The sequence below is a fragment of the Sciurus vulgaris genome, assembly GCF_902686455.1.
Source record: "Sciurus vulgaris genome assembly, chromosome: 9".
Taxonomy (NCBI): Eukaryota; Metazoa; Chordata; class Mammalia; order Rodentia; family Sciuridae; genus Sciurus; species Sciurus vulgaris.
In genome coordinates, this window is record NC_136469.1 from 29,225,616 (window position 1) to 29,245,415 (window position 19,800).

Sequence of the window (19,800 nt, forward strand, 5' to 3'; positions counted from 1 at the left end):
CCCAGCAGCCTTCAAGAGTCTACCCAGCCCCGCCCCCACTCCCTGAGGCGGGAGCCCCTCACTTTCTCTGCTCCAGCGACAATGTTCCCAGGCACACCCTGCTTCTGGGACTTTGCACTGCTCTTCTCTGTGCTTCAACCCCTCTTCCCTCTGTTACCCACCTGCCTCCTTTCCCCTTTTACCTGGGTCTCTGCTCAGAAGTCACCTCAAGGATGCCCTCCCCGCCCAGGCTATGGGAACATACGCTTCCCCGTCTTCTTCCTCTCCTGTTTTATTTCTCTCCAAAGCACTGGTCATGATCTGACAACTAGAGTGTAAGCTGTATAAGGACAGGACCTTTTTCTTTTTAATAAAATTTAACAACTTTATTGACCTATAACCTGATTAGAATATGCCAGGTGAGAATCAACACTGCACAGAAAGTTGTACTTCAATTTTTTTCACATAAAAACTTTTTACTATATATATTTTTTTCTACCTAAAAAACTTTTCTACATCTACCATTAATAGAGAATGGCTGTAATCTTTTTTTTTAACCATCAAGAGCATAATCATAGTATGAATACATTTCCTGCAAATCTAGCCTCCCCAAACCATGCCAAATTTGTTATTTAAATAACTTATAAAAACTCTGTACATGAAATAAATTCTACAACAAACCTTGCCACCCATAAAGAAAAGAAACTTCAGAGTGATTCAAGTTCTAATCCAAGAAGGACTGTTCTATTTTAATGACCCATCCTTTTTTGGGGGGGGGAGGGGCACTGGGGATTAAATACAGGGGCGCTTTACTACTGAACTACATCCTCGGCCTTTTTTATTTTATTTTGCTTAGGGCCTTGCTAAATTGCTGAGGCTTGTGATCCTCCTGCTTCAGCTTCCCAAGCCCCTGAGATTACAGGCAGGCACCACCATACCAGGTCCTGCTGTTGATCTTGACAGATGTCAGTTACGACAGCTTCTGGGCAAACGACCCACCCTTCCAAAGGGGGACAAAACCAAAGATCCAGACTAGGACTTTTCATATGCTCTTACATATCTGTGGTAGAATCCTTCCTGGCAGAGGCAAGAAAAAAACTGCTACTTGAATGAATGAGCTCTAGTTTTGGAAGGCTGCTGCCACAGCATGGTAGGAAAAGTGACTAGGTGATAAATCAGAGGATCTGGGTCTGAATCTGATTACAGACTGGAAACAGAGGTGACATCCAGCTGCTACTGCACAGTATGATACAATGAGCTAAGTCACTTAGCCTCCAAGGACCTCAGTTACCTTATCCATAAAATGGGAATGAAAACCTGCTTTCTTCAACAGAGCCATTGTGACTGTGTGGATGAAAACTTTATGCAAATATAAAGTACTATCAAGTTTCTGTGACTGACCCCATGTTAAGCTATTTAAGATCATTTTAAAATTAGACAATTGTTTATTCTAAAAATATTTATTCATTTTGTAAACCCAAAGGACAACCTGGATTTTAGCAAAGAGATTTTAAACTGTCTTTCCCTCTAATATTTATAGTAGTCTCTAAATAAATTATATACATCAGTATCCTAAAAACTCTAATTTCTGGGAATGATGACCAAATTGTTTTTATTTTTTTAGAAGTTGATAGACCTTTATTTTATTCATTTATTTATGTCGTGCTGAGAATCGAATCCAGTGCCTCACACATGCTAGGCAAGTGCTCTACCACTGAGCCACAACCCCAGCCCCCCAAATTATTTTTGCCTTCTATTCTGAGGCCTCTTCCACTCCCTCCATGCGACTGGTTATCTTGAGTCCTTTGATACTTCTATTTCCCACAGGCCTTCCTGAAGCCCAAGGCCCCACAAAGCTGAGATGGGCTCCGTGGATACAGAAATATGAACGAGGTTCCTCAGTTTGCAAGAAATGTCAAGAGAGGCCAGAGGGCCTGGACCTCACCAGAGCAGAGCTGGAAACAGTGGCATCTGAAGGAGAGCAAAGGCGTCTTCTCCAAGTTCCATTTCTGTTTTAAGTTACATAACAAGAAATATAAACACTTCAATTTACTCAGTTTACCTCCTCACAGAAATGCCTTGATCAGGATTCAAAATGGTGGTGTCAGCTTTTGCTGGGAGGCAATATAAAAACAAGCTTCTTCTAGTCTCCTCCAAAACTGTTCATTATGGTAACCAATGTGCTTTTTGTAATGTGTGACAAACTCACTGAATTTATTGCCAAAGGGGGGGGAACTACCTCTGGACTAAAGAAAATGCTTGTTATTATCAGATCAGATGTAGAAATTCTTTTTTTTTTTTTTTGGCCTCAACCTCTAGAAAGCTTCCAATATTGTCTCAAATGCAATAATTATAATATTACTCTCCCACCCTGGATTTTTGGAACTACAATCTCCCCCTTTTTCTTCTACAGGTGTCTTAACCCTGTACATCTTTATTTTTCTCATGATTTTCTCCTGTGCCAGGCACTGGGCCTGGAAGAGTCAAGACTCTCAATAACTCTTTCTTTGTCATCATCATTAGGATGTTATTAAAATAGCAACCACACCAGGGTACGGTAGCACGTGCCTGTAATCCCAGTGACCTCGGAGGCTGAGGTAGGAGGATCACCAATCAGAGCCAGCCTCAGCAAAAGTGAAGTGCTAAGCAACTCAGTGAGACCCTGTTTCTAAATAAAATACAAAATAGGGCTGGGGATGTGGCTCAGTGGTTGAGTGCCCCTGAGTTCAATCCCTGGTTATCATAGCCGATCTGAGAGTCAGGAACGGGGCTGAATAGCCTGTACCATACACTCAAATCTGTCATTCAGCTTCAACAGTCCCCTGTCCCCTTTTAATAAATAGGAGGTAAATTATAAATAAAAGCCTCCTGAGTTATTCCCATAATTCACCTCTCCCTCGAGACTGGCAACTCCCTGAAGACAGGCAGCACATGCGATGCATGCTTCTAAGTACATCCTGTTCCTCATCTGGCACAATATGATGCACACAAGGAAGACCTAACAAACATCTGCTGACTGAGGAAAGCAAAGAACAGATGACAGCAGGTAGACAGTAAGGCCAAAGGGAAAGACAGGAAGCAGAAAACCCTGGTCAGCTAACCGACCGGCTCATTTCCTTCAGTCCTGTAATTACGCGTGCCGAGGCCAAGGACCTGGGGCAGTGGGTTTGCACAGCCCTTTGTGATCTAAGCTCAGGGGTTGGTGCTGAGTTGCTTCACTCTTGGTCAGGATGGAAGTGAACCAGAGCAACTAGGGCAGGTCCCTGAGAAGCAGGAGAGCGGGCAGAGCTGAGGGACACTCTGCATTGAGCAAGGCCTGCTCCTGCCAGTGCGCACCCCCAACCTGCCCTCTTCCTGTCCCCCACATGCTGGCAGCAACCCCAGCTACCTGGCTCTCCCAGGACGGCAGGGGGCGCCTCAGGCCCCAGCTCCTCCCCTGGGTCTGCAGCTGCTCTCCTCCAGTCCCTTTAGAACCAGGCTGGGGGTCAAGACCAGAGGAGAGGAGGTGGTGGAGCACCAGAGCACACCTAGGAGAAGCTGGTCCTGCCCCTGGCTCCCCCAGATGGTCTCTGCCTGGCAGCCTGAGTCCAAGAAGCTGGGAGTGCTACTCCTGAGGAGAGAAACGCACCCTGCTGGCCCTGCAGTCCTGCTGTGGGACTCTCAGGTAAGCCCCTGGGGTGAGCGAAGTCCCAAGCAGGGATGCAGGAGCTTACCTCCCAGAAGGAGCCCTCCATAGCCACGTCCCCCTGTCCTCTCCCCAAGTGCAGATAAGCAGGACTCAGAAGACTACTTAGAGTTAAGTAAGGCGCCCAGGCAGGGGCAGCATGCCTGGCTGGACCCAGGGAGGGGAAGCTGTGCCAAGGGTGCCAGCTGGGCAGTGAGCAGGCAGGGGTGGGGAGGAGGCCAGGGCGGTGGAGTGGGCGCCCCAGGCCTTTCTCCCCTTGGCTGGCAGTCTGTGGGCGGCCTGCAGTCCCATGGAGCATAGTTTCAGGCCTGGAGGTCAATGTAGGGCAGTGGCCCTGGCAGGTCAGCATCCGCCAGGGCTTTCTTCACATCTGCTCGGCCACCCTCATCTCACAGGAATGGGTGCTGACAGTGGCGAGCTGCTTCCGGTGAGTGCTGGCCTGGCTGGGGCGACGGCTGGCAGGGAAGCTGGGAGACTGGAGCTCCTGGGCGGGGCTGAGGAGGGGTTCACATGCAGGCTGTGGTGCCTTCTAAGGGGGCCCACAGGTTTTCTCCCCTAGCTCTCACGTCAACGCAGCTACTCTCAGATTTCAGGTGTTTTCACTCTTGACAGTGATGAGTATCTAAACGAAGTTTTCATTCTCCAAATCTAAGCCTCTACCCAGAGGTCAGTCCCCAGGGAGGGTCCCTTCCCTTACAGCATGCCCAGATCTTCATATGCACACGCTTCACGCTCCGGAGGTGAACTCTCCATTTCCCATGGCTCCGTGTCATGTATATTCTAATAACACCCAAATCCCTGGCCCCAAACCCGAGTCCTGACACGTTTCCATTTGGATGTCTCAAAGGTTAACGTGGTCAAAGCGAAACTAAAGTTGACTACTGCCACTGCCCTCAAATCAATTTTCCCGTCTTTCCATCTCATTTAACAACATGACCAGTTGCTCAAAGGAGAAACTGGGGCAGGGGCTGTGGCTCAGTGGCAGAGCGCTTACCTAGCACATGTGAGGCACTGGGCTTGATCCTCAGCACCACATTGAATGAATGAATGAATAAATGAATGAATGAATAAGTAGAAAGACTGGTATCTTAGGGCTCGGGGTGTAGCTTGCTGGTTGAACCTGGTTTCCATCCCCAGTACCGCAAACAAAACAAAACACACACACACACACACACACACACACACACACACAGAACCCTGACCTTATTTTCCCTTACTCTCCCCATCCGATGTGTACAACCAGTCCTTTCAGTTTCACTTCCAAAACCTACTGTGACCCTGACGCGGCTGCCCTGGACCACTGCAACAGTGTGCAAGTTTTGCTACTCTCGTGGGCACCAAGAGTGTTTTTTTTTTAATGTCGGAAGTGAAGTCATGTGGCTCCCTCCTTTAACTCCTGCAACAACTGCTCTAGCTCCTGGAACTAAACCAGCCGCCCCATGTGGCCTCCAAGCCACAAGTCACCTGGTGTCCGCTCACTTCTCCAATCGCATCCCTCTTTATCCTGGCTTTTCGGTTCCTAGAAAGTGCGGAGCTCCTCCCGACCCTCACAGCCTTCGGGGACTCTACTCCTGCGTCTGGAATGCTTTTCCTTGCAGCTCGTGCTGACTCCTACACTTTGGGTCTCAGTTGAAAAGTTGCCTCTTCAAAATAACCTCCCCGACCACCCGACCCAAGGACTCTTCCCACCTCCTGGGCTGTTTTAAAATCCCGTTTGTTTTCTTTGTAACACTGATGAGCACTTCAAATTCTGAACGGTAGTTTACTCGTTCCTTATCTGTCTCCCCTCCAACTGTGCACACCCCTAGGGCCAACGCCCTGCAAGGACACGTTACTTGCTGAAGGCATGAATACTTAGAAAGGATCCGAGAAAGGCGGGCTCGGCTGTGACACCCCATGATGCCCACGACGCTCTTCCGTTCCTCTCCCTCCCAGGTCTACGGATGCCAGGAAATACAACGTAATGGTGGGGCCACTTCAGATGTCTGGTCGCCCAGACCCCAAAGTGAAGACAATACCTGTGTCCCGGATTATCCCCTACCCTGACCTCCAGGGGGCGTGTCCAGTGCCATCTCTGTGGTAGAACTGGGCCCACCCGGTTTCTTTCAGCCCTGTTGCCCTTCCCATCTGTCTGCCCTCACCTAAGATCCAGCTGAAGGACACCAGCTCCCGCTGGGTGACGGCATGGGGCTATTCTGGAACGTACCAATGTAAGGCTGAGTAGATTTTCTGAGCTCTATTTCTTCACCTCTCTATCCCACCCTGCCGCCCACAATGCCACCTCCAGGTAACTGGCCGAGAGACAACACCCTTCAGTTCTCCCTGACGCTAAGCCTCCTTTGCATTGCTTCTGCTCTGATTTCTTTGCTTACTTATTCCTGCTTTTGTTCTTGTTGAGCAAAACTCAACAAGAGTTTTGAACTGTGTTCAAAGCAAAAGAACAGGGCAATGGAGACAGTGAAGACAGCCCTGCTCGGTCTGAGAAGTAAGAGTCCTCTCCCCCGACCGGGGTGGAGTGTGTGGGCAGATGGGCAGGGAGGCAGGCGGAAGGCCAGCTCAGGAAAACAAGGCGGCTCAGCAAAGCCCCGGGGTCAGCGTGGCTGGGAAAGCAGAGCTGTGCTTCTGTGTTGACAGACTACATTCTTTGTAGTGTATCACAGCTACCCTCTTACTTCTGTGTAAGAATAAAATTATATTCCAAAGACACACTTCTTTGCAGGAGGAGTACCAGGGATTGAACCCAGGGCCACTTAACCACTAAGCCACATCCCCAGTCCCTTTCGTATTTTATTTAGAGACAGGGTCTTGCTGAGTTACTTAGGGCCTCACTAAGTTGCTGAGGCTGGCCTTGAACTCTCAATCATCTGGCCTCAGAGACCCTGCATCTTACAGAAGAAAAAGTAGGTCCAAACCTTCAACTTGTTGGCTTAGGATCAGACTTCCTTAACAGGACTCCCATAGCACAAGAAATAAAAGCAAGAATCAACCACTGGGATAGATTCAAACTAAAAAGCTTTCTCTCAGCAAAGGAAACTATCAGTAATGTGAAGAGAGAGCCTACAGAGTGGGAGAATATCTTTGCCACTCATACTTCACACAGAGCGCTAATTTCCAGGATCTATAAAAAAAAAAAAAAACTCTACACCAAGAATACAATAATCCAATCAACAAATGGGCTAAGGAAATGAACAGACACTTCACAGAAGACGATGTACAAGCAATCAACAGATATATGAAAAAATGTTCAACATCTCTAGTAATAAGAGAAATGCAAATCAAAACCACCCTAAGATTTCATCTCACCCCAATTAGAATGGCGATTATCAAGAACACAAGCAACAATAGGTGTTGGCGAGGATATGGGGAAAAGGGTACACTCATACATTGCTGGTGGGGTTGCAAATTAGTGCAGCCACTCTGGAAAGCAGTGTGGAGAGTCCTCAGAAAGCTTGGAATGGAACCACCATTTGACCCAGCTATCCCACTCCTTGGCCTATACCCAAACGACTTAAAATCAGCATACTACAGAGATACAGCCACATCAATGTTCATAGCTGCTCAATTCACAATAGCCAGATTGTGGAACCAACCTAGATGCCCTTCAGTTGATGAATGGATAAAGAAACTGTGGCATATATATACAATGGAATATTACTCTGCCATGAAGAATGATAAAATTATGGCATTTGCAGGCAAATGGATGAAATTGGAGGATATCATGCTAAGTGAGATAAGCCAATCTCAAAAAACTAAAGGACGAATGATTTCGCTGATAAGTGGATGAGGACATATAAGGGGAGGTAGGAGGGGTTAGCGTTAGGGTTAGGGTTAGGTTTAGGGTTAGGGATAAGGAGGGTGGTAAGAATGGAGGAAGGAAGGACTGTATAGAGGGAAAAGAGGGGTGGGAGGGGTGGGGGAAGGGAAAAATTAACAGAATGAATCAAACAAGATTGCCCTATGTAAATTTATGATTTTTAATTAAAATAAAAAATCATCTGGCCTCAGCCTCCCAAATGGCTGGGATTACAGATGTGCACCACAAAGACAATTTAATTCTGCATCGTTCATTGTTTTGTGTTTTTCTGAAGATGTCCTGGTCACTAATTTGGGCCATCTGAACAAGAGACAACTGCCTCCACACTTGTTCAGAGCCAGGAAGCTCAGCTTGTAGGCTATTTCCCAAACCAGAAAATCGGGATGCTATCTAACTTGGGGGCAGAATATTTGAAATCACAGCTATCTGAAAATCACAGGCGTGGAATCTGTACCCAGAGCAGAGCGTTGCTTTCTAATTCTTTAAGAAGGTTTTGACTTTTTTGGGGCCTTGCAGATATCAAACCATCTTATACACTGAAGGAGCTGAAAGTATCCCTCATCGATCTCCAGACATGCAGTAGCTGCGATCAAAATGAAAGCTCGTTGCAGGAAGCGAAGCCCCTTAACAGGGAAGCCGTGATCTGCTCCAAGCTCCCGGAGGAGCAGACGGATCAGTGTGTAGTAAGAATCCAGCCCTCAGGCACCTGCCAGAGCCCTGCCTTCCAGAGTGTGCTCTTCCACCCCAGCATCTTCAGGGTTCCTGGGTGAACCCAGGAGTGCCGAAGACAAGCCTATTCTCTATAGTCCCTGCTAAACCACTGATACAGTCCCAGCCCTTTTAAAATTTATCTTGTGACAGGGGCTTGCTAAATTACCCAGGGTGGGCCTCAAATTTGTGATCCTCCTGCCTCAGCCTCCCTAGTTTCCTTCACTACATCTCCTGAGCAGCCTAGCGAACTTTTCTCTCTCCCCCAGGACAGTAGAGGAGACCCCCTGATGTGTGAAGTCAGTACAGACAGGGTGAAGTGAGAATTCAAAATGAGGGAGAAAAGGGAAATTAAAAAAAAATACAATCATGTTGATTCTTTTTAAAAAATATTTTAAGGGCTGGGGATATAGCTCAGTTGGTAGAGTGCTTGCCTCGTAAACACAAGGCCCTGGGTTCAATCCCCAGCACCGCAAAAAAAAAAAAAAAAAAAAAAAAAAAAAAAAAAATTTAGTTGAATATGGACACAATACCTTTATTTTATTTATTTATTTTTATGTGGTGCTGAGGATCGAACCCAGTACCTCATGCATGCTAGACGAGTGCTCTACCACTGAGCCACAACCCCAGACCTGAAAGGGGAAATTTTAGAAGCTGAGGATCTTGAAGAGTCAGCCAGCCAGATGCAGTTCTGCAACCCAGTGAGCCTACTCTGCTTCTTCCCAGGTCACCTTCTTCCCCCAGGTCAGCTGGGAAAATCAAGTCCCCAAAGTGAACAGCTGAGATGATGGATGACCTTAAAATCCTGAGTTGATTGTCATGTGAAATATGAATGTACTGAAGCATCACACCGTGCCCCATGAAGATGTATAGTTATTACTTGTCAATTGCAAACAAAACGAGTTGGCTGATTCTAATGATTTCAGTTCTCCTATTCATTCTTTTGATGAAACTGGAGACACATCCTAGAAAGAAATACAGAAACACAGATTCTAGGCCTACGAGGAATCTGGAAGTCACCTGGTCCAATCACTCCCCACATTCAGTAGGCAAAGAAGCTGGGGTTCAGGGTTTAGCTGACCCTTGGCTGAACCCGAGATGGAAACTATCCAACCTGGGACTAGACTGGGTTCCAAAGAAAAAGGAGGACTTGGAAGATGAGAAGGTTTTAAGCCAAACAAGCCAGCCTAGGGCACCCACCCAAGCACCGCATAAGCAATCTATTGCTACACAACAAATTGCTCCCAAACTTACAAACATTAGTTTCCGTGGGTCAGTAACCAGAGAGGACCTAGCTGGGTCCTTCTGGCTCAGGGTCTGTCACAAGGCTGATGCTGTCAGTGACATCCACGCTCATCTCAAGGCTCAACTGGAAAGGAGGGGCTTCTAAGCTCACTCGTGTCTGTTGGCAGAGCATCCACTCCCAAGGTCACTCACCCCGGCCTCTCTGCAGAACAGCCCAGTGGCAACTGGCTTCCCTGGAGTGCGAGATCCAAGACAGGGAAAGACCCAAGATGGAAGCCAGGCTTTTATAACAATCTCAAACCTGATACCTCATTACATCCTACTCTATTCTGTTCTTTCCCAGTGGATCAAACAGGTCTGAGTATCAGGAGGCTGAGGTCACTGGGGACTATCTTAAAGGGTGCCTTCCCCAGGAACAGCAAGGGAAGGGGCTGGACTGAGAGACTGGGAGGTGAAGGTGACTGTGTTCTGTAGACATGTGCTCAACAGAGGCAAGGGGTAGTTTAAAGAGAGGCAAGTGGGCAAGAATTCCTTCTGCGTCTCCCATTAACCCCACTACTGAAAGTGCTGCGTAGGTGTGGGGGTTAGGGAAGGTGTTCACGAGAGAGATGGCCAATTTGCAACATCATGTGGGCAGATTTTATGTTCCCCCTTATTCTCTTCCTAAGCCTCTGGTATGTAAAGCGTGGTTAAGAACATTGGATCTGGCCCCCGTACCGCAAAAAAAGAAAAAGAACATTGGATCTGGGCTGGGATTGTGGCTCAGGGGTAGAACGCTTGCCTAGCATGCGTGAGACACTGGGTTCGATTCTCAGCACTGCATAAAAATAAATAAATAAAATAAAAGGTCCATCAACAACTAAAAAATAGTTAAAAAAAAAAAAAAATCGGATCTGACCCTGGTCAGGACTGAGTTCATTTATGGATTTCATAAAATCCTGATTAAATGGTACCAGGATGATGTGTATTACTTGACAAATAAAGAGTGAAAACTAATTGTTAGGAGCTCAGGTACGAATGATCTACAGCAACGTGGGCATCCCTTAACACTGACTAAATACTAATAAAATCATTGTTTGAAAAACCATTTTCATTGATAATCACCAATTTATGGTAATTCCATAAGTAAAATAAATCTTGGCCATGGAAAAGCTTTCCAACATATAAAGAAAATGGTAAGAATTTTGAAAAAAAAAATTAATCCTGAATGTAAAAGTTATATAAAATCAGGGGCTGGGGTTGTAGCTCAGTGATAGAGCACTTGCCTGACATGCAGGAGGCACTGAGTTCATTTCTCAGCACTGCATTTAAATAAATAAATAAAATAAAGGTCCATCAACAGCTAAAAAAAAAAAAAAAAAAACTTAAAAGTGTATTAAAAAAAGGTATACAAGAATCAAAGAATGATAATATTTTATCTTCAAAAGGACACTGTGTAAGTAAAATATCACTGGAATTTTTCTTCAATGACAATACTACAGAATTGCAAGCAAGGAACACTTGACATTGGAGAAGATGCTTCAGCCCAAGAGAGACTCACCAGACATGTGGAATGCTAAATAAATGGAAAAGGTAAAAGATTGTGAAAGAAGCTCATGGATCTAGATAGTAGAGCTGGAGGTCATGGAATCACAAGATAAAAGAGCTGGAAGGCACAGATGATCTGATACTGCTCCCACCTCCAGGTTCCTTCCTTCCTTCCTTCCTTCCTTCCCTCCCTCCCTCCCTCCCTCCTTCCCTCCCTCCCTCCCTCCTTCCTTCCTTCCTTTTCTTGTAACTTTATTTTATTTAGTGTTTTTGTTTTTGTTTTTATTTTGTTTTGTTTAATGTGGTGCTGGGGATCAAACCCCAGTGCCTCACACACGATAGGCAAGTGCTCTGACACACAACCCCAGCCCAAGATTGCTTTTTAATGGACCTAACAGATGATCCTTGTCCTTGTTAATACAGCAGCAGCAGAAAGCTAACTGCTCGAGGTTGGGAAGGGAGAACGGGAACCACAGTCACTGCTCAGCACTGTCCTACCTCTTGCCCACCAGAATCCTGTAAAACGGAAACTTCAATAAAACAAACACATGAATGGGTGAGGTGGAATGAGGAGGTCACCTCTAGAAAAGAAAGATTTCCATAAAAACACACCTCGTGTATTATAGGAATAAGCTGAACTTGAACCTTGGGAATAATCTAAGGTACATACTAGGAAGGAGATCATACCTAAGACAGCTAAAGTCTAATCAACACGGTTACACACGGAAGTAGTAGAAGAGACATGGAGCCAGTGCGGTGGTGCATGCCTGTATCCCAGCCACTTGGGAGCTGCCACAGGAAGATCACAAGTTCAAGGTCTGCCTCAGCAACTCAGTGAAACCCTGTTTCAAAGTTTTAAAACATTTTAAAAAGGAGAGGGGCTATAGGTCCGTGACAGAGAGCCCCTGGGTTCAATCCCCAGTACCAAAAACAAAAGAAGGAGGGAGGAAAACAGGAAGGAAGAGGAGGAGGAGGAGGAGGAGGAAGAGGAGAAGGATGGTCAGCATGGAATCTAAGAAGGGAAAAGTCAGATAACCATACGGGTTCTCCAGACCCTCGACTGCAATGAATATAATTTTTGTATTTACTCTAAAAAAACATGTTCTATTATAGAGAAATACTCTTTTACTCCCCCCCCCCTTTTAAATAAGAATCAACTGAGCCAGGCACGGTGGTGCACACCTGTAATTCCAATAACTTGGAAAGCTAAAGCAGGAGGATCACAAGTTCAAAGTCCACCTCAGCAACTTTGCAAGGCCCTGAGCCATTTAGAGAGACCCTGTCTCAAAAGTAAAACTAAAAGAAGCTGGGGATGTAGCTTAGTGGTCTGAATACCCAGTAAAATTTAAAAAGGACTAACAATATCTCATTCCAGTAAATGAAATGCTCCTGGAGATGAGCCCTCTCCATTGATTCTAATTTTAAACCTCTTCAAAACAACACCTACTTAATAATTTGGCTTCCCTCTTCATTGTTAAGGCGGTTGTGCTGGCTGAGAAAAATGAAGATTCTAAATAATGGAAATGAACAGCTCTCAGTGCAAATACACACTGAGGTCATGGGTCAGTCTCTTAAATCTGAGATAGTCCAGGTGCTTTGACAAGTCCTGAATTCCAGAAGCTGAAAAGATAAGGACCCAGTGCCAAGACTGAAATGAGCCGAGCCAGGCTGCAAACCTGCCCAAGTGGATTTCCTGGTGCCAGGACATCTTCATCTCATCTCTTAGCTACAGCAGGAACTACACTTACTGTGACTCTGCTGTGTCAGGCACTAAGCTGGACACTTTAAATATTGTCAGGAACAGTTCAGGAAGATTGTTATTTATCCCACATTTACAAATGAATGCAACTGAGACTCAGGGAGGTTAAGTGACTCTCCTAAGATTACACAGCTATTTGATTTAACAGACTGATCCAAAACTGTATGACTGCAAAAATGTGGCGCCGCCCATTACATCAAATGACTTCCATTCACTGCTGGAAGGCTCTATTCCAGGTTCCTCCGTACAGTATACCAAAATAATATCTGCCCCGTGGTCCTAGTTATTTGCACCTCTTATGGGATGCCTCACTTCCGTCTGTAGTTATTTGGGTGCACAAAGCTTTACTTCTTTTGAATAGGTAAGGATAGGCTTGAGAAAAGAAGGCAGTATCCTTTTGTCTTCTTGACCTTCTAATAGCATGGAGTACAGTATCCTGCAAACAAAGTATCCAATCTTGTTTTTTGTATTGACAAAATGAGAGCTTGAGACTCTAGAAAGCAACTGTCAAAACCATCCAGAAGAATCTGCTAGTATAAGTAGAAGCAGGGGGAAAAAATAGATAAACAACATGGAAAGGGAAATATTTTTTCCTTTACGCTCCACAGAACAAGACCAATCGCTGCCAAGAGGTACTGGGTACCAATAGTCAGGGCCCTAGGCAAATCACAGGGAATGCAGTATGGCCATTCCCAGTTCAGGGAAACCTACAGACTGGGGGATAAGGCAAAGAGCCCAGGAGAGCAGAGGGCTGGCCAAGGCTTGGGCCTGGGTTAACAGATGCTACATCTACGCACTAGTTCTTCGACTTACTGGTTGATGAAACTACAGCCTGATGAAAAATTTCTTGTGCAAGTTCAAGAACCTTAAGATCAGACTGAACCTGTTTAGTAGACAACATATGTATCTTTGCTACAAGGAACCAAAAAGAGGCAAAAGCCAGGGTCTGCCACACAAGTGCTAAAGAAGTCAATCTTCAGCAGATGGTTTTGTAAGGGGCCTTACTCATTTTCTAATATAATTGATTTGATGGGAGTGTGGTGGTGCATGCCTGTGATTCCAGAAGCTTCAGAGGCAGAGGTAGGAGGATCACAAGTTCAAGGCCAGCCAGTCTCAGCAACATAGCAAGTTGCTGTTTCAAAATTCAAAAGGGCTGGCGATGTAGCAGTTCGCTCTTGCTCTTGCTTGCTGGCTCTCTCTCTCTCTCTCTCTCTCTCTCTCTCTCTCTCTCTCTCTCTCTCTCTCTCTCTCTCTCTCCCATGCGCACACAGAGGTCTGCTGGACTGAATTAGAAAAGAAACAAAGAGTCCATTTGCATTCCTGGAAATACAGATAAAAAGCTACAAAACTTACGAAATCCATTGCGGCCCAGTTTTATCCTCAGGGCGCTCAAGAGAAGACTGAAATCCTAAAGAGGCACCCTTGTTCTAGAACACTCGTTTTTGACTCCCTGGTGATTTTGCCTTCCAATGGCTGGGGAAGGGGTGGTTGGCAATATCTGATCAATATCACAACCACCAGGAGCAGGAGGAGCCACCCACCTGTAGGAGAGCCCAGGGATGCTGTTAGCATCCTACCATGAGCAGGACAGACACCTTACAGCAAGGAATCACCTGGCCCCAAATGCCAATGTCAAGGTTAAGAAATCCTGCTCTACAGGCACCTCAACAGCACCCTAAGCCCTCATCAAGGCACTGTTTACCCAGAATGAAATTAATAAGTAAAGTTGTGATGCCAGTTTAATAACAAAAATAAAAACAGCAGCTACTGTTTATGATTGCATGCTTAAATAGGCCAAACCCAAGATATATACTAGTTCTATAACATCTCATTTAACTTTTATAGAAATCCTTTTTTGTTTGTTTGTTTTTTTGGTACTGGGGATTGAATCCAAGGGGCCCTTAACCACTGAGCCACATCCCCAGCCCTTTTTATTTTAAAACAGGGTCTCACTAAGTTGCTGAGGCTGGACTTGAACTTGTAATCCTCCTGCCTCGGGCTCTTGAGTACCTGGGATTACAGGTGTGCACACCACACCCAGCCTAAAGATATCATTAATGACAACATAGGGTAATGGTCTGGAGCCAGCACGGTGAGAGAGGCAGAAGCTCTGAGAGCTGTCCTCAGGAAAGTCTGGGGAGGGCGAGGCACCCACTCTCTTGCTTCCAACTCCCAGGCATTATTCATTTCGTAAGAGACAAGGGAGAAGTAAAATGCCAGACTGTTTTTCTTGACTGCTGGATGAAAATTAAGAAAACATTCAGCTAGGCACGGTGGTGCGCACGTATAATCCCAGCAGCTTGGGAGGCTGAGGCCGGAGGATCGCAAGTTCAAAGCCAGCCTTGGCAACTTAGCAAGGCCCTAAGCAACTTAGCAAGACTCTGTCTCAAAAAGTAAAAAGGGCTGGGGATGTGGCTCAGGGATTAAGCATCCTGGGTTCAATCCCCTGAACAACAACAACAAAAATCCGTTCATAATCCAAGGCCATTATTACACCTACCAATATTAACCTTTTCCCATCTAACACGCAGTTCATTATCAAATGTCCTTATTTTTACCCAAAGGTCTTTTTAGAGCTGGTCTGTTAAATGTGGATCCAGACAAGGGCCACCACACTTACACCTCTTCAGTTTCTTATAACAGAGTGCAGTCTCTCTCCCTTTTCCTCTTCACAGCGTTACTTATTACAGAAACTAGGTCAGCTGCTTTATAAAATGTCCCACATCCTGGATTTGACAATTTGCTTCCTTGTGTTGTAATTTAACTTGTTCTTTTATCCCCTGTCTTTTCCGTAAGTGAAGGTAGCTGGAGAGAGTCGGGTTTCGCTTTCTTTTGGGGTTTCGCTTTCTTTTGGCGAGAGAATGCTCCCCGGGGAGGTGCTGTGTGCTGGGTGACCCCAGGGGCCCAGGTCTGTTGCTCCACCTGAAGTGGTGCCAAGATTGAGGAGAGGGTTCAGATGAGAACAGCCAAGCCCTTCACTGCCCTTCATCTTAGGTTTCTGACGACTGATTATCATTCTCTGCATTGATTGCTTCAAGAGAGATTGCAAGGGGCGATTTTCTAATCCTACCCGTCCAGCCACATGAGCTGGAGTCCTCATCAGCTGCACTTACTGTGTGCCTGTGAGCCTTGTTTGTACAGGAAAAGCAGGATAACCACTTAAAGCTTTTCCTTTTACCTTCCAACTTTTTTTCTGGAGCCTCAGTGATGTACAACAGAGTTTATATTCAATAAAACTGAACGGACACCAGTACAAATTATATTTTTATAAAACATTTAAACAAAAGAGAAAAGAAGAGATTCGGGACTGGGCATATAGCTCAGTGGTACAGTGCTTGCCTAGCAAACGTGAGGTCCTGGGTTCAATTCCCAGTACAGCAACGAGAGAGAGAGAGAGAGAGAGAGATGGAGGGGAGGAAAATTATTCTGTAAGCAATCCTACAAAATTAAGATTAGGGTTAGGGTTAGAGGGTTAGGATTAGATTCAGGGTCAAATTAAGATTTGTCCAGTGATATGAAAGTCGTGACAACCACAAGACTCTATAGTGTCTAGTCAAATTTGTGCTCCTGTGACAAGTGAGGGGGGGAAAAAGAAAAGCCAGGCTTGAGGGTGCACACCTGTAAACCCAGTTACTGGAGAGGGTGGCGCAGGAGGATGGCAAGTTGGAGGCCAGCCTCATTATAGCAAGATCCCATCTCAAAATAAAAAGGGTTAGGGTTAGGGTTAGGTTCTAGGGACGTAGCTCAGTGCTAAACTGCCCCTGGCTTCAATACCAGGTACCAAAAAGTAAAAAATAAAAAAATCTGTCCAGAGTTTTGGCTTCTCTGCAAAATAATAAGCTACCTTTTCTGCAAACATGACTTGGAGGCAAATCCAAACAGAGGGCTATTTTTATTTTTTTAATTTATCTTTTAATTTTTTATAGACTGCATTCTGAATCACTGTACACAAATGGGAAACATTGTTTCATTTCTATGGTTGTATATACCATTAATGTAATCATACATGTACACAGGGTAATGATGTCTGTCTCATTCCACCATTCTTCATACCCCCTCCCTCTCATTTCCTTCTACATAATCTAAAGTTCCACCATTCTTCTTCCCCCATTCAATCCCCACCCCCTCACACCTATTATACATCATTCTCCATTTAATCAGGAAAAACATTTGGCCTTTGGTTTTTGGGGATTGGCTTATTTCACTTAGCATGATATTCTCCAGTTCCATCCATTTATTTGCAAATGCCATAATGTTATTCTTCTTTATGGCTGAATAGTATTCCATTGTGTATCTATACCACAGTTTCTTTATCCATTCATCTGTTGAAGGGCATCTAGGTTGGTTCCACAATCTAGCTATTGTGAACTGAGTTGCTATAAACATGGATGTGGCTGCATTACTGTAATATGCTGATTTTAAGTCCTTTGGGTATAAACGGAGGAGTGGGATAACTGGTTTAAAAGGTGGGTCCATTACAAGTTTTCCGAGGAATCTCCACACTGCTTTCCAGAGCAGCTGTTCCAATTTGCAATTCCAGCAGCAATGTTAAAGTGTGCCTTTTTCCCCACATCCACGCCCACATCTATTATTGTTTGTGTTCTTGATAATAGCCATTCTAAGTGGAGTAAGATGAAATCTTAGAGTTGTTTTAATTTGCATTTCTCTAATTACTACAGACGTCGAACATTTTTTCATATATTTATTAATTGCCTGCGTGTCTTATTCTGTAAAGGTCTGTCCAGTTCCTTGGCCCATTTAGGTCTTTCTTTTTTTAAAGCCATGTCTCAGTGAGTAAACAGTTACAACTGCCTGTGAACACCATGAACCAACTGGAAATCCACATCGGTGCCTGTGATGTGAATAAGAAAAGTTTTTTTTTCCATGAAATAAACAAGAAAGAAACTGCAAATACTAATATTAATATCAGGAAAATAAATTAAGGTGAAAAGCACTGAGAGTCATCTTAAAATGACAAATCCACAGTGAATGACAAAAAGCCAGAGTGAATAAAATAAAAATAGGGTGTGTAAAACAAAAACCATTACAAATATAGAGAGAAACTAACATAAATGCTATAGTAGTAGTAGTTTCATTCCTATCAAGCACACACAAATGAAGACAAGTGGATCTGAAACACATAAATTTGTTTAAAAAATATCCGATACAGCAGTTTATGACAAGTAAATGGAGAATTGACTCTCCTCAAATGTTCACTTCTAAAAATGAATTTATTTAAATAAAGAGGTAAGCATCTTTATGCTACTATCCTGAAATACAGTAAAGCTGGTGTCTGCCCTTCCTCAACAGCCCCTGTTACTCAGCTGGGCATATTTCTGTAGGCCCATCTTTCCTTCTTCCCACATAAGGGCACTCATCCCACAGACAATCCACAGTAACGAACAAGAGCAGATAATCTAAGCTAAGCCCAGTGGTGCATTCCTGAAGTCCCAGTGACTGAGGAGGATTGCAAGTTCAAGGCCAGCCTCGGCAACTTAGTGGGGACCTCAGCAACTTAGCAAGACCCTGCCTCAAATTAAAAAATAAAAAAGGGTTTAGGGATGTAGCTCAGTGGTGGAATGCCATTGGGTTCAATCTCTAATCCCCCCCCCCCCAATAAGGAAAAACTTGGGCAGTTTATAAGAGCAAGAAATAATGTGAAAAGTGGTTGAGCCATGTTAGTGGCAGAGAATCAGAACGAAGATCCTGAACCCTGCTGAGTTCTCCCGTTTTCATGAGTCCAGAGCCCCCTTTCTGCCCCAGTCCCCAGGTCCGTCCTGCGATTGCTCTAATGCCCTGTTACTCTCTTCTTCTTGTTCCACTGACACCTGTCTTAGTTTGTTAGGGCTGCTGTAACAAAGTACCACAGGGGGTGGCCTACCCAACAGAAACTTATTATCTCACAGTTCTGGAGGCGTCAAGTCAAGGTGCCAGCAGGGCTGGTTCCTTCTTAGGGCCAGGAGAGACTAATTCGTCCTAGGCTCCTTGACTTGTAGAGTGTCATCCGCTCCCTATGGACATGCAGGTGTCCATTTCCTGTTTCCATCAGTACACCATCCATGTTGGATTAGGGCCACCCACTGACTTCAATCTAATATTGCTACCTCTTTAAAGGCCATTATCTCCAAATACGGTCACATTCTGAGTACTGCGGGGTAGGATGTCAACATGAATTTTGGGGAAGACATAATTTAATATCTCGTCTTGATATAAGCTAGCTTCAGTGGGCCTGAGTTGCCTGGAACTGAATCATCCTTACCAAAACAGCCAGATTTTGTGATGTCCTATTATTCTTTCAGGCCTCCCAACATTTTAAGCTACAGAAGAGCAGTAACACTTTAGCAATTCCTTGACTTCTGCCTCCGCTATTGGTACAGAAAACATAAAAGGCGCAGGAAGAATTCTGTTGATGCTGCGGGGTGTCACCCAGAGCCCCCTGCAGAACTCAAGCACTTATTCCCCTGGCCGTCAAGAGTGCTGGCTGCAGACAGTTCACAGCTAAGTCTTACCCCAAGAACCACCAAAGAGTCACCCCACCCCAAGTAATGCCCGCTTCCAGGAGGCTACCTGCATCCAGTGAGGCAGAGGTCCAAGAGCTCATCCTTAACTCCGTTCAGGACATCTCTGCAGGGCAACCTGGGTGGGCTGGGGGCCTCTGTGCCAAACACAGCCCAGTCCAACCTGCCCTCTACCCCTTCTGCTCTCCCTCCTGACTGTCCCCACAGGGCTACTGATCCTGAGACCACTCTCCAAAAAATATCCGGCACACAAATCTGCCTCCATGTCTGTTTTCCAAGAAACCCAACTCGGGGTATATTCTGTAGCTAAAACTACATGAATATGAAAACAAAACAGAAAAAAGTGAACCAGATGTGAGTTAATTTCTTCTTTCCCATTTCTTGCTGTTGGAGACTCTTGCCCACCATCCATCTCCTTGCTAGAGACAAGGTTCTCAACCTACTACTGCACCCATCCTGTCCCACCTTCCGTCCCCATCAACAGGGAGAAACCCAAGTCACCCTGCTCCCCCAGGACAGCAGGGGGCACCTCAGGCCCCAGCTCCTCCCCTGGGACTGCAGCTGT

The 19,800-nt window shown here is 45.2% G+C and overlaps 1 protein-coding gene, 1 long non-coding RNA gene and 1 pseudogene across 3 annotated transcripts in view; 2 read left to right on the top strand and 1 right to left on the bottom strand.

Moving 5' to 3' along the window:
* Positions 1-19,800, bottom strand: part of SH3D19 (SH3 domain containing 19) — a 186,874-nt gene that overhangs the window by 123,868 nt on the left and 43,206 nt on the right.
* LOC306669228 (serine protease 27-like) lies at positions 3,542-8,680 on the top strand (annotated as a pseudogene). The gene is made up of 4 exons: positions 3,542-3,643; positions 3,793-4,091; positions 5,600-5,885; positions 7,979-8,680. The product of its transcript is annotated as a serine protease 27-like (transcript).
* On the top strand, positions 8,684-11,042 carry LOC306669953. The gene is made up of 3 exons (XR_013766257.1): positions 8,684-9,901; positions 9,941-10,119; positions 10,160-11,042. It is a non-coding gene; the product is annotated as an uncharacterized lncRNA (long non-coding RNA).